Raw genomic sequence first — 15,395 nt, 5'->3', positions numbered from 1 at the left:
GGTAACAGTCCTTTATTACTCCTGCCCCAATAACAAGGAGACTGGGGATCCAACACCAGCTAGAAGTGATCATTTGGGCAAGCAATCCCATCACACCGAGCACCTAGGCAGGGTGGGTATGTCCATGCAAACAAGATCAGCTTCTGAAGTCTTCTTCCATAGCTCACCACTAGATGTCAGGGGAGAGCTCATTCAGACTCTGCTTACATCTGTAAATACATCAAAACACAAACATTATCTCCCCACATGTCTTTGGAGGGTTATTTATTTTGCAGGATGTTTAACCCTTTCTTGGTGTGTATCACAATCCCCACGGCACTTTACCCAGCATGCCTTGTCAGCCTCTAACTCCCATGAATCTCTCTAGACTAGAACTCCCAGAATCCCTCTACTCCGGGCAGCAAGCAGGAATGGGGTGGAGCTGGACCTGAAGCATCTCTTAAAGGGCCACCCACCAACCATGAGCTGCTCCCATTTGCAGTAGATTTGCTGGTGATTTGTAGCTGGGAGCTGCGAAATCAGTCCTTATGCTGAATCCCATGGCATCTATCTTAGGGTTACCACCTGTCTGGTTTTTACCTGGACAATCTGGTTTTTGGCTTCTCTGTCAGGGGGCTATTAAGGGTTGTCAGGTGACTGGTTTTTGGGACCTGGCAACCCTAAATGGCACCCAAACCAAATGTCTGGTTACCACAGGGCGGGGGGAGGCACCAGGTCATTAACTGTGACCAGGCCCTGCTCAGCCAGCACCAAGCTCCTGCTCAGCTGGCAGCCTCCTATCTGCAGACGGGCTCCTTGAGAGGATCCAGCACGCGACGGGGGGTGGGGGACGGGAGGGAGAGGAGCAAGTGATAGGGATGGGGCCTTGGGGAAGAGGCAGGGCAGGGGGCGGTGCCATAGGGGTTCAGTTATCAGCAATTAGAAAGGTGGCAACCCTAACAGCATCCCTCAGGCTGGAGTGCAACGTCACAACAACACAAAGCTAAACAGTAGAGGGCAAGGAAGATATAAGAATCCCTAGTGCTTCTATAGTGCTGTTCATCCGTGGATCTCAAAACACTTTTGCAAGGAGGGCAGTATCATCATCCCCATTTGACAGATGGGGAAACTGAGGCACTGGGAAGTGGAAATGACTTGCCCCAGGTCCCCCAGCAGGTTAGTAACAGAGCTGGGGATCAAACTCAGATGTCCCAAGCCTCAAGCCAGTACTTGGTCCACTGGCCGACCCTGCCTCCTTCACACATTGCTCAGTTCTGTAGGTTTGGTGCCCACTCCCCTCTGGGGGGTTCTTGCTGAGCAGTGGTTGCCCTGAAGCATTTCAGATGAACTCTTAGGGGTGAGCTTCGATGGTTTAATTAGCACTGAAAACAATTAAAAACCCTTCAGAGTGATCCATTTTTAAAGAAACACGAACAGAAAATCGTTTTGTTACCAATTCTCAGGTAGCTGGTTTGTCTGCCCAGGCTGTCAAAGCCCTATTTGGGGTCTCTAAGTAGGACGTAAGCAGCCTGGTACTGTCCCCCTGCAGTCCCCTAAAGGGACCAATCCCTTTAGGGGACTGCACTGGGCCACGCTGTCACACTGGGCCACGCTGGTGGTGTGCAGGGGATGGAAATTGCCCCTGCCCTGGGTAGGGGGAATCACAGATTGGTGTGGAGCTGGCGTCAGAGCCCTGCACCCGCCTGGCTCCCAGCCCCTGGTGTAAGGGATGGATCAGGGGCTTGGCTGGAGCGTGCTGCACCATGGTTATTCCCTGCTGTCCAGAGTTGGCACAGAGAAGTTAGAGCAGCCCAAAGGCTGCTCTGACTGTTGCCAGGAGCCCAGGTTCCAGGCATCCCAGAGGAGACTTCAAGCAGGGCCCGTGGCGCCTGTAAGCAGCCCAAAATTGGGGGCTGTGCAGGAAGCCCTGAGATGACAATGCTGCACTTTGGCTGCTAACCTGCTTTCCTCCACCAATCCAGACGCTGTCCATCTTTTGGTGTCTGGGGAGCTGGCCGCTGTGAAGGAGTCTCACAGTAAAATGCAAGAGGAGATCACGGCGTTACAGAAAAGAGTAGGTGAGGAGCACAGTGCCAGCTGCCGTGCCCATGCGAGGGCTGCAATTAGAGGGAGGTGGCAGCAGACACGGGCCCACAGCGCCAGATGCTCAAGGAAGCTCAGCACACGGCAACTTCCATTGCGGGATTCTCTGTTGTTCTCAGTGGGAGCTACAGGGCAGGGGATTCTTTAAGCCAACCTCAGGCCCACCAAGGCTGTTGGCTACAACCATCCCCTGTGGATCGCTCTCCATATGTCTACATGAGACCTGGGAGGGTTTGTAAGAACAGGCTGGACAAACACCCATCAGGGCAGGGTTCAGTTTCTTTGGTCCTGGCACTGGAGGAGGGGCTAGGTGACCTCTCGGGGTCTCTTCCAGCCCCATATTTCTAGGACTCCCTGTGGAGTTTTTGCCATTTCTGTTGGGAGGGGAATTGCTGGGATATTTTCAAGCGATCAGCCGGACAAACCTAGCGTGGCTCCACCCTCAGCCCCTGTATCTTCCCCCACCACTAGGTCATGTTTCCTCCAGGCAACAATCCCCCTTAATCCCTCACAGGGGCTCAGGCCCCACACACACCCTTCAGACCTCTCATTGCTCAGGGGTGAGAGCTGGACTGAGACCACCCCCACTCATCAGCCAGGAACAGCCTTCAGTTCCTGCTGGATTTGAGATGGTGACACATCTATGGCATTTAAGCTCTTCCCCCAGCATTTCACACTCTTCAGTGTTATTATTCTGCTAGCACCCTCAGGGCTAGGGTTATTGTTCAGTTGGGGGAACTGAGGCATAGAGAAAGATGCAGGGACTTGGCCAGGGCCACACAGGGAGTCAGTAGCAGAGCTGGGACTTAAACCTGAGTCTTCTGAGTCCCAAGCCAGTGCCCTGCCCACCAGGCCATCCTTCCTGGCACTGGCAGAGTGCGTGGCCTGTCCCCCACCCATTCACCCCCTTAGTCTGTTCTTGTCTATTGCAGGCGTTCTTGGTGAAGAACTGCACAATGTCCTGGGTATACTGGTTGGGGCTGAGTGACCAGAAAGTGGAAAATCAATGGCTCTGGGTGGATGGCTCCCCTCTGAAACTCAGGTGTGTGGGGTGAAAGGCTCCATGCCCCCCTGACCCACCCCTTACTCCCCGCTGTGATCTCCATGGGGTTTTGCTCTTCTTCACAGCTTCTGGAGCACCAGGGAGCCCAATGACTCCAGCAATGAGGACTGTGGCACCATGGCGATTGACGGGCGCTGGAACGACATAAACATACCTGTGGACATACACCTTTCTCAAATTCATCTTTCATGGTATTTCTACATTTATTAATCCTTTAGACTCCAGGTTCAACACCCTTTTGTCACTTTTTGTTCTTGCAAAGCAGTCTGGCCCTCTTCTATTGGGTCACACCCTTTTCTTAATCCCCAAATGGGTACTCCAGCCAATCAGAGTCCTCTTGCTGTCTTCCAGCCCAGAAGTCAGGCAAAACAAAGAACAAAAAAAGTAGGGAAGCTTCATATGAGACTCCTTCTCCAATCCTCAATAGTGCCCAGATAGCAAGGTAGTTAGGCCAGGTCTACACTGTAAACTTACCCTGCATGCCATTGATAGAACTATGTGTGAAAAATCCACACCTGTGAGCGACGCAGTTACACCTACCTAACCCCTATTGTAGACAGCGCTATGTGGCCAGGAGAGCTTTTCCCCTCAACATAGCTACCGTCTCTCATGGAGGTGGATAAACTATGCCAATCAGGACCGGCTTCAGGAAGTGCGGGGCCCAATTCGAACATTTTCGGTGGGGCCCCGGCAGGGATGACTAAAAAAACAACACGTAAAAAAAAGCCTTTCATTTCTTAGCAACTGGTTCCCTATAAAAAGTTCTGATTTAAGGGATGTGCCACACTAGATATATTTTGTACCAATAGGGTTACCATACGTTCATATTTTCCTCCCAGATGGCGATTTAAGAACCAAAAAGCCTGACATGTCCGGGAAAATACGAATGTTTGTTAACCCTACCTAAAGTTCTTTTTTAAAAAGATGGACCTGAACTAGAAATGAGCTCTGTTTCACATATGTGGGATCCTGCCACTCCCTGGGGGTGTGCTAGGGTGACCAGGTGTCCTGATTTTTATAGGGACAGTCCAGATTTGTGGGTCTTTTTCTTATATAGGATCCTATTACACCCCACCCCCGTCCCAATTTTTCACACTTGCTGTCTGGTCACCCTAGGGTGTGCCCATGTGTGGGTCCCAGCTGCTCCCTGCCCCCCTCATTGAAGTAGGTGTGCAGGGTTACTGCCCTGGGAACTGCAGGGCACCAGTGGACATGGCGCTGGCTGGAGGCAGGGCAGGGACTGACTGGAGGTAGGGTCTGGCTGCAGGCAGGGCAAGGGGTGCGGGGCTGGCTGGAGACAGGGGGTTGTGGGACAGGCTGGCTGGCTTCAGGTAGGGCCACAGGGGGATGCGGCATGGGTTGGCAGGGCTGGAGACAGAGGAGTGTGGGACTGGCTGGCTTCAGGCAGCGGGGTGCGTCAAGGGTTGACTGGAGACAGGGCAGGGGGTGCGGTGCTGGTGCGGAAAGTGCAGGGGATGTGGCAGGGGCTGGCTGGAGACAGGGCAGAGTGTGCGGGGTTAGCTAGAGACAGGGCCTGGCTGCGGGCAGGGCAGGGGATGCGGAGCTGGCTGCAGGCAGGGGCTGGTGCGGGCAGGGCATGGGGTGCGGTCCTGGCTGGAGACGAGCTGGCTGTGGGCACGGGGTGCAGGGCTGGCTGCAGACAGTGGCTGGTGCAGGCAGGGCAGGGGGTGCAGGGGTGGTGCGGGCAGAGGTTGCAGCAGGGCTGGCTGTGGGCAGGGAGTGCGGGTACAGGGGGTACAGCCCACCCTGTATGGTGAGTGCCCCTTCCTCCTCCCTCCCCCACCGGGGTAGCAGCAGCAGCTAAACTTCTAAACATAAGCAAGAGCTCCCAGGCTGTTTAGCTTCAGTCAGCCCTAAAGGATAAACAGAATCTTCTATAATATGCAGGCTCTTGACCTTCAGAACCTAAGACTGTAACTCGTGTATGTTTACCTGCTCTAAGCCTGAAAATAACTCTCATTTCTTTTCTTTTTCTTAACTAATAAATCTTTAGTACATTTATGATAGGATTGGCTACAAGCATTCTGTGATAAAGAATTGGAAATGCAGTTGACCTGGGGTAAGTGACTGGTCTTTTGGGACTGGGAGTAACCTGAATATTGTTGTGATCTTTTTAGTGTGAGGACCCATCTTTCACAAAGGCAAGTTTGACTGGATGACAAGATAGAGCTGAGTCCCCTAGGGGACTGTCATGTTAAGGCTGTTGTAGCGGCTGAGGAGTTCACATGGGATACTTGGTTGGTGAAATCTCAGTCTAGAACACAAAACCAGCCTGGGTTTGTGCCCTGCTTCTTCTCAGCCTGCCCAAGATCGGAAGAGAGACAAGGTGGGTGAGGTAAGATCTTTTATTGGACCAACTTCTCTTGGTAAGAGAAAGTTATTACCCCGCCTGTGAGCCACTCCAGACAGCTTGACAAATCTAATCATAGAAATGTAGGGCCAGAAGGGACCTCAAGAGGTCATCTAGTCCTTCCCCCATGCAGAGGCAGGATTAAATACACCTAAATCATCCCTGAGAGGTGATTGTCTAACCTGTTTTTAAAACCCTCCAATGACCATTTCCCTAGGTAACCTGTTTCAGTGCTTAACTAGCCTTATGGTCAGAGTTTTTCTAACCTCAGTTTCCCCTATTGCAAACTAAGCTCATTACATCTTGTCTTGCCCTTGGGGACATGGAGAACCATTGATCACCATCCTCTTTAACAACCTTTTACATATTTGAAGACGTATCATGTGCCACCTCAGTGTTCTCTTTGCCTTTGTTTCATACCTTTCCTCCCAGGATCTGAAAATTCTTCACACTCTAGTGAATGGCGTACCATTCTCCCTGAGTGGTACAGGAGACTTAATGTCCCATTTGACAGAAGGGTAGACATACAGAGAGGCCAGGTGTGTTTTTAACACAAAGACCTCATGAGGCAGTAGTCATGCTGAGATGCCTGGCACTGTGCTGCAATCACTGGACAAACACTCCCACCATGTGGCGGAAAGAAATGTCCTGATGATGATTTAAATTTGAGCAGAGTCCTAGTTCCATATTTAAACATGATTCTTCTTGAAAGTCTTAGCACTTGTTTATCATTTGCATTTTAAATTACTGGAACAGCAGGTGTCATGGAGTGAGACTGCATATTTTGAAACCCAGTGATACAAAAAGAGGAAGATTACCATGCATAGAGCAGCGGGCCCATGTAATTTTATTTTGACACAAAACTGTCAGGTTTCTTTTCTCCAGCTTTAGGTTTTATTGAATTGCAATATGTATCAGAGTCTAAATGCAGAACAGCAGAGAGCAAATCTCTTTATGTCAAGGCCAGTTCTTTGTTCATAGTATTTGTCTAGCTCTTGAGGTGTGATGCCTTTGGAAGGTCAAATCAAGGTCAGAAACCAGCCAGGATAACCAATTTCACTTGTGTTAGGCTGGCAATTGCAAAACAAATGCATGATTAGCTGTGTTAAACTGGCAATTTTTTTTAAAGCTCCACCAATATTTGTTTCATTGTTTCCTTGTCCTCCACTGTCAGCATCCATCTGTTCTCTTGTCCTTAGACTGGAAGCGTTTTAGGGCAGGGACTGTCTTTCTGTTCTGGCTTTGTACAGGGGCTGGCACAGTGGGGTCCTGCTGTGACGAAGTGGGACTGTTCTTAATGTTTCCTCTGAATACTGTGGGGGTGCCTCAGTTTCCCCTATGCATTTCTTAAGTCTCCAGCATGCATAAATGGCTGACACTCTGTCTCCCACCAACAAATGGCCCGGGCCCTTCCCCGCTGCAAGGGGATCCACAGGGTTCTTCCCTTTGGAGCTGCTGTATGGGAGGAGAGTGAGGGGACCCCTGGACCTGGAAGGGGAGGATTGGGAGGAGAAGGGGGAAGACCCCCTAGTGGATCTCTTCCCTGAGGTGGGAGCCAATCTTCCCATCAGGCGTTCCCCATTCAAAGTCACTGGGAAAACAGCCCAGAACCTGGAGCGAGAGGTCTAGAACCTGCTGGCTTTAGATGTGATCCAGGCATTCAACACCCCATGGGCCTCACCTGTGGGGCTGGCCCCCAAGGAAGATGGAATGATCTGGTTCTGTGGGGACTATCAGAAACTTAAAGCCATCACCGTGTCCGATGCCTACCCCATGCCTAGGCCTGGGGAGATTCTAGACAAGGTGAGGGAGATGGAGAACTTGGCCCTGGCGTACGATGACGTGTGTCTTTACCCAGACCTAGGAGAAACATGTGTCCCAGGTGAAGAGGGGGGCTGGGCTGCCTCAAGGAGGCAGGACTGATGGTAAAAGCCAAAAAGTGCAAGGTGGAGATGATCAAAGATTGGCCCATTCCAGGATGGCGGGGTGCTACCGGAGGTTTGTACCTCACGTTAGGCCCCTAGCTGCCCCCATCCCTGAGCTATGTAAGACGGGTAAGCCAGACGAGGTGGTCTGGACTGAGCAGTACCAGAGGGCTCTCTATACTTAAGGAGACTCTAATCCAGGGCCCGGTAAATCTGGTAAACCCAGACTTTGCCAAGCCCTTTGCAGTGTTCACCGATGCCTCAGACGCAGGGCTGGGCATGGTGCTCATGCAAGCCAATGCTGACGGGGGGGAGACACCCCATTAGGTACCTCAGCAAAAAACTGCTGCCCCAGGAGCAGAACTCTGCGGCCTCAGAGAAGAATTGCCTGGCCATGGTGCCGGCCCTTAGAAAGCTGCAGCTGTATCTATTTGGGGGGCGCTTTACTGTGTATACTGACTACTCTCCTCCAACGTGGAGGCATCAAATGCAAGGGGCTGAAACCGAGCTGCTGGGGACAGAGACACCTGTTCAGAGGGTGGCCAAGGTCAAGATGGGGGCTCTTAACCAAAAGAGCCCAAATTGCAGCCCTCCAAACTGGAGCACTGGGAAAAGACTCAATCTCAGTTTAAACCCCAGGGATATTGGGGTGGGAAAAGGGTACGAGCTGCATAAACCTTCCCACATGCAGCTTGCAGGCGCCATCAAGCACAACAGACCCACGGGAGGGTGTGAAACTGGAAGGGCCTGGTGTAACTCCCACCAAGGAATGGGAGAGATAATGGGGTATCCATGGGAATGTGGGTGGGTTCGAACTTCCCCAGGTCACTGGCTAAAGTGACCTCGCTCAGTTCAATCTCGAAGGGGGGAGAGATGTGATAAAGTGGGACTGTTCTTAATGTTTCCTCTGAAAAGCGTGTGGGTACCTCAGTTTCCCCTATGCATTTCTTAAGTCTCCAGCATGCATAAATGTCTGACACTCTGTCTCCTGGCAACAAATGGCCCAGGCCCTTCCCCCCTGCAAGGGGATGCTAAAGGTGTGGGAGAACAAAGAGGTCAGGTGACCTCCTGGCCCGGGAAAGGAACTCAGCAGAGAAGGAGGGGATGGAGGGGGTTTCAGTTTGGAGCTGGCTGGGGACGGGAAGTGAGGGCAGACGGGGTTGTCTAGCTTGCTGGGCCCCAGAATGGACCCAGCCGAGGGGGCTCGTTCTCTGTACCTACAAGCTCTGTTTTAGACCGTGTTCCTGTCATCTAATAAACCGCTGTTTTACTGGCTGGCTAAGAGTCACGTCTGACCCTCTGGCTTCCCCAGGACCTCGCCTGGGCAGATTCGCTGTGGGAAGTGCATGGAGGGGCAGAGGATGCTGAATGCTCCAAGGTCAGGCCCAGGAAGGTGAAGCCGTGTGAACTTCTTGCCCTGAAGACAGTCTGCTCCATGGGAGAGGAGGCTCCCCAAAATCCTGCCTGGCTTTGTGGGGAGCAGTTCCAGAGCATCGCCCGGGGACTCCGTGACACCTGCTTCATGCCTAACACTCCTGGGCACTACTGCAATACACCTACATACTAATATGATTGATTGTATTGCTGTAGTGCTTAGGAGCTCTAGTCTTGGATCAGGAACCCATAGTGCTAGGCACTGTACAAACACAGAACAAAAAGATGGCCCCTGCCCCAGAGAGCTTCCAGTCTGGGAAGTTGGCAGTTCTAGGTCCTAAGCATTTTGGCAGGTGTTAATGGCCAATGTGTGGACTAATTCACCTGGCCCTTGTGTACATGAGGTACCTTATGGATAGGGTTCACCTGACAGCTGTCTCGTATAAGCAAATACAAGTAGTAGGAAGGCTTATTATTTGTACTGTGGTAGCAAGGAGGAGTCTCAGACATAGATTTTAAGGTCCAAGGGACCATTGTGACCATTTGGTCTGACCTCCTAGCACAGGTCAGAGAGAACCTCGCCCAGTGATTCCTGGATCACATTAATCAGTTTTAGAAAGATACTTTTTTAGTCTTGATTTAAAGGCTTCAGGGGATGAAGAATCCACTATGACCCTAGGTGAGTTGTTCCAGTAGTTAATTACTCTCACTGTGAAGAAATTGCACCTTATTTCTAGTCTGAATCTCTCTAATTTCAGCTTCCAACCATTGGCCCTCATTCTGCCTTTGTCAGCTCCATTGAAGAACATTCTGCAATTGGAAATCTCCTCCCTGTGTAGGTACTTGAGTTCAAGTCACCTTTTAACCTTCCCTTCAATGGTGACCACTTCCTCTCAGCCAGGAGCCCATTATGCTAGGCCAGTGGTTCTCAACCAGGGAGACGCGAACCCCTAGGGGCACACAGAGGTCTTCCAGTTAATATCTACATTAACTCATCTAGATATTTGCCCAGTTTTACAACAGGCTACATCAAAAGCACTAGCAAAGTTAGTACAGACTAAAATTTCCTACAGGCAATGACGTGTTTATACTGCTCTATAGACTGTACACTGAAATGTAAGTACAATAGTTATATTCCAATTGATTTATGCTGTCCTTATGCATAGAATGTCCTTCAAGAACTCATCTATAAAGCCACTCTACTTTCCTTCAAATCTTTCCTCCAGCCCCCCCCGCCCCCCACGACAAGGAATTAGCCCTGGCCAAGTAGGGGCCCCAAGGGGAAGAGCTGAGACACACTTGACTCTCTATTTTATCCCTCTCACTCCACCCTTGGGCTTTTTCATGTAAACTCTTTGGGGCAGGGACCCTCGTCTCTATACGTGCAGGCAGTGCTCAGCACAGCAAGGGGGCTAACAGAGGGCAAATCACACACCACGCAGCAACACTGAACCACTTTTCCAGGGTTTTTGTCCTTTGTACTTTGCTGACAGTCCAATGGGTCTGTGGCCACTTCATCCATTGTTCCATGCTAAGAGGGAATCCTGCCCCAACTACCTGCGCTTCGTGTTGGGAGCCATCCAGCTGCCTGTACTGTATATGTAATTTGGTGCTCTCAACCCAAAGCCCCAGTGGGCATATAAGAAAGGGGGCTGAACGCGGCAGACCCACTAGCCAAAACCCAGCTTTGGGGTGAAAAACTATGGCCAAAGCTTTCAAAGCATCTAACATCCAGTATCTAAAGCCAGCTCTAGGCACCTTGAGAAGCAGCTTGATTATTTGGAGACACTGGACTCCTGCTGATTTCAGCAACTCTGAAAAATCAGCCCACTTATTTAGGTGCCTAAATAGGGATGTAGGTACCAAACTTGAAAACACCCAAATGGGAACAGACCTATCCCTTGGTCAAATTCTAATGAAGGGCCAATGACCTTCAAAATGCTGGACCTCCCTGGCTTCAGTTGGGGCTGATGCAGATGCTGGGCAACCCGTTTGCAATTTGGGTGCTGTGATTACAGCTGTGGAAGATTCCCAAGACATGATCCTAGTTGAGCCAATGCTTCATAAGGGCCAGGCCTTGGCTTTTTTTATCTTATTAAAGATAACTAGGAAATAATTTAATTTAAAATTAATTAGGTCCATCAATGGCTATTAGGATGGGCAGGGATGGTGTCCCTAGCCGCTGTTTGCCAGAAGCTGGGAATGGGTGACAGGGATGGATCACGTGGTGATTACCTGTTCTGTTTATTCCCTCTGGGGCACCTGGCAGTGGCCACTGTCCGAAGACAGGATACTGGGCTAGGTGGACCTGTGGTCTGACCCAGGATGGCCGTTCTCATGTTAAAAATTAAGTGGGGAACTCAGTGAAAATGAGACACTGCATCTAGCTCAAAGGTGCTAAACTTGATCATGCCAGTACAAGTGTGATCAGAATTAGGTCCAATATTTTAACCTCTACTGAAAGTCAAAGCTAACGTCACTCATTTCTGGACTGTTGAACACTCATCAGGCTTGTTTGCCGAGTGCATAACGGAGCAGATTTGTCAGGCACCACCGCTTTGAGACAGCCATTACTGAATGTAACGAAGCCTGACATTGGTGTGTTTGTTTAGGAGGCCCTATATCTCTTTCTATAGAAATTCCTATCTGTTTGCGATCTAAACAGATAACATTTATGGGTCAGCGAAGATCAGTATGAACAATTTCACTGCGATTATCGCAGCTTACAGACTGAAGATGGAACGTCGTATTTAGATGCATCTGATGGAGACATGGGGAAGATGCTCCATGCACAGCCTGCATGGAAGGGGTTGTAATAAGCCAGCAGTCAGCCGTTTGGGAACTTTACATTTTCCATGGCAACTTTAAACAAAGCTACAGGAGACACGAGCAGAGCCAGCAGAAAGCAACTAATTTGCATCAAATGAACCATACGGCAGGAACTATTGTCTTCAAAGTGCTTTTGACTCTGAAAAGAGAGACTGTCTAAATTTCATCAAGGGGGCCCATGTCCATCATCTCTCTGAGACGCCATAGTAAATGCGCTCACCTTGCAAGGAAGCAGAGGTTTTCTTCTACTCACCCTGCAAACTAATGCCAGGATCAAAGAGTTAAGCTGGGCTTTTCTCCTCATGCATCATTGCCTGTAATAACTGTTCTGTGGGTCAATTTCAAGGACACATGCGCTTAGTTGGCACAGTAGTAACTGATTAAGATTATGAGCAATCAGAACGTGAAAATGGCCATACTGGGTCAGACCACTGGTCCATCTAGCCCAGTATCCTGTCTTCTGACAGGGGCCAATACCCGGTGCTTCAGAGGAACTGAACAGGACAGGTAATCATCAAGTGATCCATCCTGTTGCCGGCCCAAAAGGCCTGAGGCAGCAAACAGTGGTTCGTTGCCCGGTGTGCTTCGTTCCAAATAACACACCAAGGTGGAGAATGCAGAAAAAGTTTATTTGAGCCCAAATAAAGGTGCAAGGGAGATATTACAATCTCAAATCCTGCACACAGATGCAAGCTGTGTATCTTTTCTTATACATGACTTCAACTAGGCATCCTCATTACCCCCCACTAGTCTCCTCCCCCCTCCTATATAGTACACACATTGTATAGTTAACAATTAAATCATCCTTGACAGCAGACAATTCATTTTGTTAGTAACTTTTCAAGGCTGTTACCTTGGTTTACTTCTGAATTTATTACTTTGCCTCCCCTCCCCTCTTTCTAAACTAAACACAAGTAGTAAAAAGGGGCCCTATCTTCTGGTGTCAGTGTTATACTGATAAGAAGCTGTTACACATTCCATTCTTAATACTAACCTGGGAGTTCGACTAAAGTTTAATATGGAAGCACTCTGGACAAGCATAAAATAACTTTGGTCCATTCAGGCCTGGTACAGAAAAGCTTCATTAATACTGTGGTTTTCCACCCTCCTGAGTTATCTAGGGCTATGCCTAATGGCACCAACAATCCCCTGTCGCCCATTCCCAGCTTTTGGCAAACAGAGGCTAGGGACACTTCAGAGCATGATTTTGGATCCCTGCTCATCCTGACTAATAGCCATTTATGTATCTAGTTCTTTTTAAAACCCTGTTCTAGTCTTGGCCTTCACAACATCCCCTGGCAAGGAATTCCACAGGTTGACTGTGTTGTGTAAAGAAATAATTCCTTTTGTTGTTTTGAAGCTGCTGTCTCTTACTTTCTTTGGTGACCCCTAGTTCTTGTGTTATGCGAAGGTGTAGTGATTACCTGCTCCTGCCATGTGGGGCTTGAAACAGCCCAGGAGAGGGCTGCAGCTGGGGGCAAGAAGCCTGGGCTGATTGGAGGAAAGTAGGCTCAGCTGGGGCTATGCCCCAATCAGGCCCAGCTGGCCCCTATAAAAGGTTGTGAGCCAGCAGCCCAGGCAGTCTCTTGCTGCATGTAGAGGGAGAAGGGCCTCGGGCCTCTGTGAAAGGTGCTGAGAAGGGAACCTAGAGTGGAGCAGGGCTGGGGAGCTCCAGCCCAGGAAAGCCTCAGGCTCCTCAGGTATTGGGTTGCAGGGGGAAGCCCTTGGGTAGGCAGAGGCAGCAGGTCTGAACCCCCTTTGCCTATGATGAGTGGCTTACACTGCAGTCTGCCCCAGTGAGTGGGGGGCCAGATAGGAACTGGCAGTAGCCAAACACTGAGGTGAAGTGGGGATAGTGGGTGGGGGTTCCCCTGTCAGGGGTAGACCCTGAGGCTGTGAGGGGTTACTGCCAGGGGGGCAGCACTCCAGGTAAAAGGGGCACGGGTCCTGGGAGGGACATGGGACCACAAGTAAGGCAGATCATTGGCCTATAGAGGGTGCTCTGGAGCTGGAATGAGCTAATTCCCAGAAGTCACCAGCAGGAAGTGCTGTGGCAGTGAGTCCAGAGGCTTACAGGAGGATTAAATAACACTTCCTTATTTACTTTCTTCAGGTCAGTCATGATTTTATAGATCTCTATCATATCCCCCTGAGTCATCTCTTTTCCAAGCTAAAAAGTCCCAGTCTTATTATTCTCTCCTTATATGGAAGTTGTTCCATACCCCTAGTCATTTTTGTTGCCTTTTTTGTACCTTTTCCATTTCCAATATATCTTTGTTGAGATAGGACAAATCTATCTGCACACAGTATTCAAGATATGGATGTACTATGGATTTATATAGAGGCAATATATTAATTCTGTTAATGTTGCATTTGATTAGACACTATACAGTGCCTAGCACAACAGATCCTTGTCCATGACTAGGGCTCCTGGGTACTATGCTGAGACAAATAAATTGTAACAATGATGATGTAGAATAGACCCAAGTTCTCCCTCCTGTACCTGGGCTGGCTCTGCAGAGTTAAGAGGATCAAAATGCAACAAATCCTCCCCTTCTCATGTTTGTCACAGCTCTGATTCCAATACACACACACAGAGCAGGCCAGCTAAGGAGAGGCCATTTTTAGACAGTCATGTTTCAGAGCAAAAGCATGTTATAGTACTGAAGTGACATCTTTCAGGGGCCCCAGCATGTGCTGCGCAGCTTATCTAAGCAGGGCAGCCCATAGCTCATGAGGATGTGCCCCTCCCTACTTGACCACACTCCCAGCATAGGGTTAGGAACACCTGGTCAAAAAGGACCCTGGCAGCTACAGTCAGCACCACCTACCAGGCTGTTAAAAGTCCAGTCGGCAGTGCTGCGGGTCTAAAGCAGGCAGTCGCTACATGTCCTGGCACTGTGCTATGCCCCAGAAGTGACCAGCAGGTCTGGCTCCTAGTTAGGGGGGCCATGGGGCTCTGTGGGCTGTCTTTCTCTCCCCGCCCCCCCCAGTACCAGCTCCACATTCCCATTGGTCGGGAACCATGGCCAATAGGAGCTGGTAGGGCAGTGCCTGCATGTGAGAGCAGTGCACAGAGAGACCTGGCCACTAGCCTAAGAGCTGGACCTGCTGCTGGCAGCTTCCTGGGTGCAGCGCAGAGCCAGGGCAGGCAGGCAGCCTGCCTTAGCCCTGCTGTGCCACTGACTGGGAGCCAGCTGAGGTAAGCCTGTGCCCGTACCCCAGCCCTGAGCACTGCCCACAAACCGAGCCCCCTCCTGCACCCCAACCTTCTCATCCCTGGCCCCACCCCAGAGCCTGCACTGCTAGCTGGAGCCCTCATGCTCTGCACCCCAACCCTTTGCCTCAAGATGCAGCCCGCTCCTGCATGCTGAATCCCTTGGCCCCAGCCTGGAGCTCCCTCCTACATCCCAAACCCTGCATCCCCAGCCAGACCCCTCACTCCCTCCTGCACCCCAACTCCCTGTCCCAGCCTGGAGCCCCCACCCACACCCTAAACTCATCATTTCTGGCCCCACCCTGGAGCCTGCACCCCCAGTTAGAGCCCTCACCCCCTCCCACACCCCAATCCCCTGCCACAGCTCAGTGAAAGTGAGTGAGAGTAGGGAAGAGTGAGACACCAAGGGAGGGGGAATGTAGTGATTGGGGGGCAGGGTCTCAGGGAAAGGGCAGGGCTAAGGTGTTTGGTTTTGTGTGATTAGGAAATTGGCAACCCTAAGCATATACAGCTCCCCGGCCCTCAAACTGCACT

General features: G+C 50.5%; 2 protein-coding genes across 5 annotated transcripts in view; one reads left to right on the top strand and one right to left on the bottom strand.

The window, feature by feature from the left end:
- The window catches only part of LOC123353370 (ras-related protein Rab-3C-like), a 1,186,649-nt gene that overhangs the window by 866,042 nt on the left and 305,212 nt on the right, over positions 1-15,395 (bottom strand). The gene's annotated exons all lie outside the window — the stretch shown is intronic.
- The window catches only part of LOC123353368 (gametocyte-specific factor 1-like), a 31,062-nt gene continuing 28,926 nt past the window's right edge, over positions 13,260-15,395 (top strand). Inside the window, exon 1 of one of the 2 annotated variants that reach the window (XM_044994389.1) lies at positions 13,260-13,344. The gene's annotated coding sequence lies outside the window, so the exon portion shown is untranslated. Of the gene's footprint in view, positions 13,345-14,731; positions 14,847-15,395 lie in introns of those variants that run through there. The other variant, XM_044994390.1, reaches the window with a different exon arrangement.

This window comes from Mauremys mutica, chromosome 20, assembly GCF_020497125.1.
Source record: "Mauremys mutica isolate MM-2020 ecotype Southern chromosome 20, ASM2049712v1, whole genome shotgun sequence".
Taxonomy (NCBI): Eukaryota; Metazoa; Chordata; order Testudines; family Geoemydidae; genus Mauremys; species Mauremys mutica.
The sequence above is the reverse complement of the archived record's forward strand: the minus strand, read 5'-3'. Positions and strand labels throughout refer to the sequence as shown.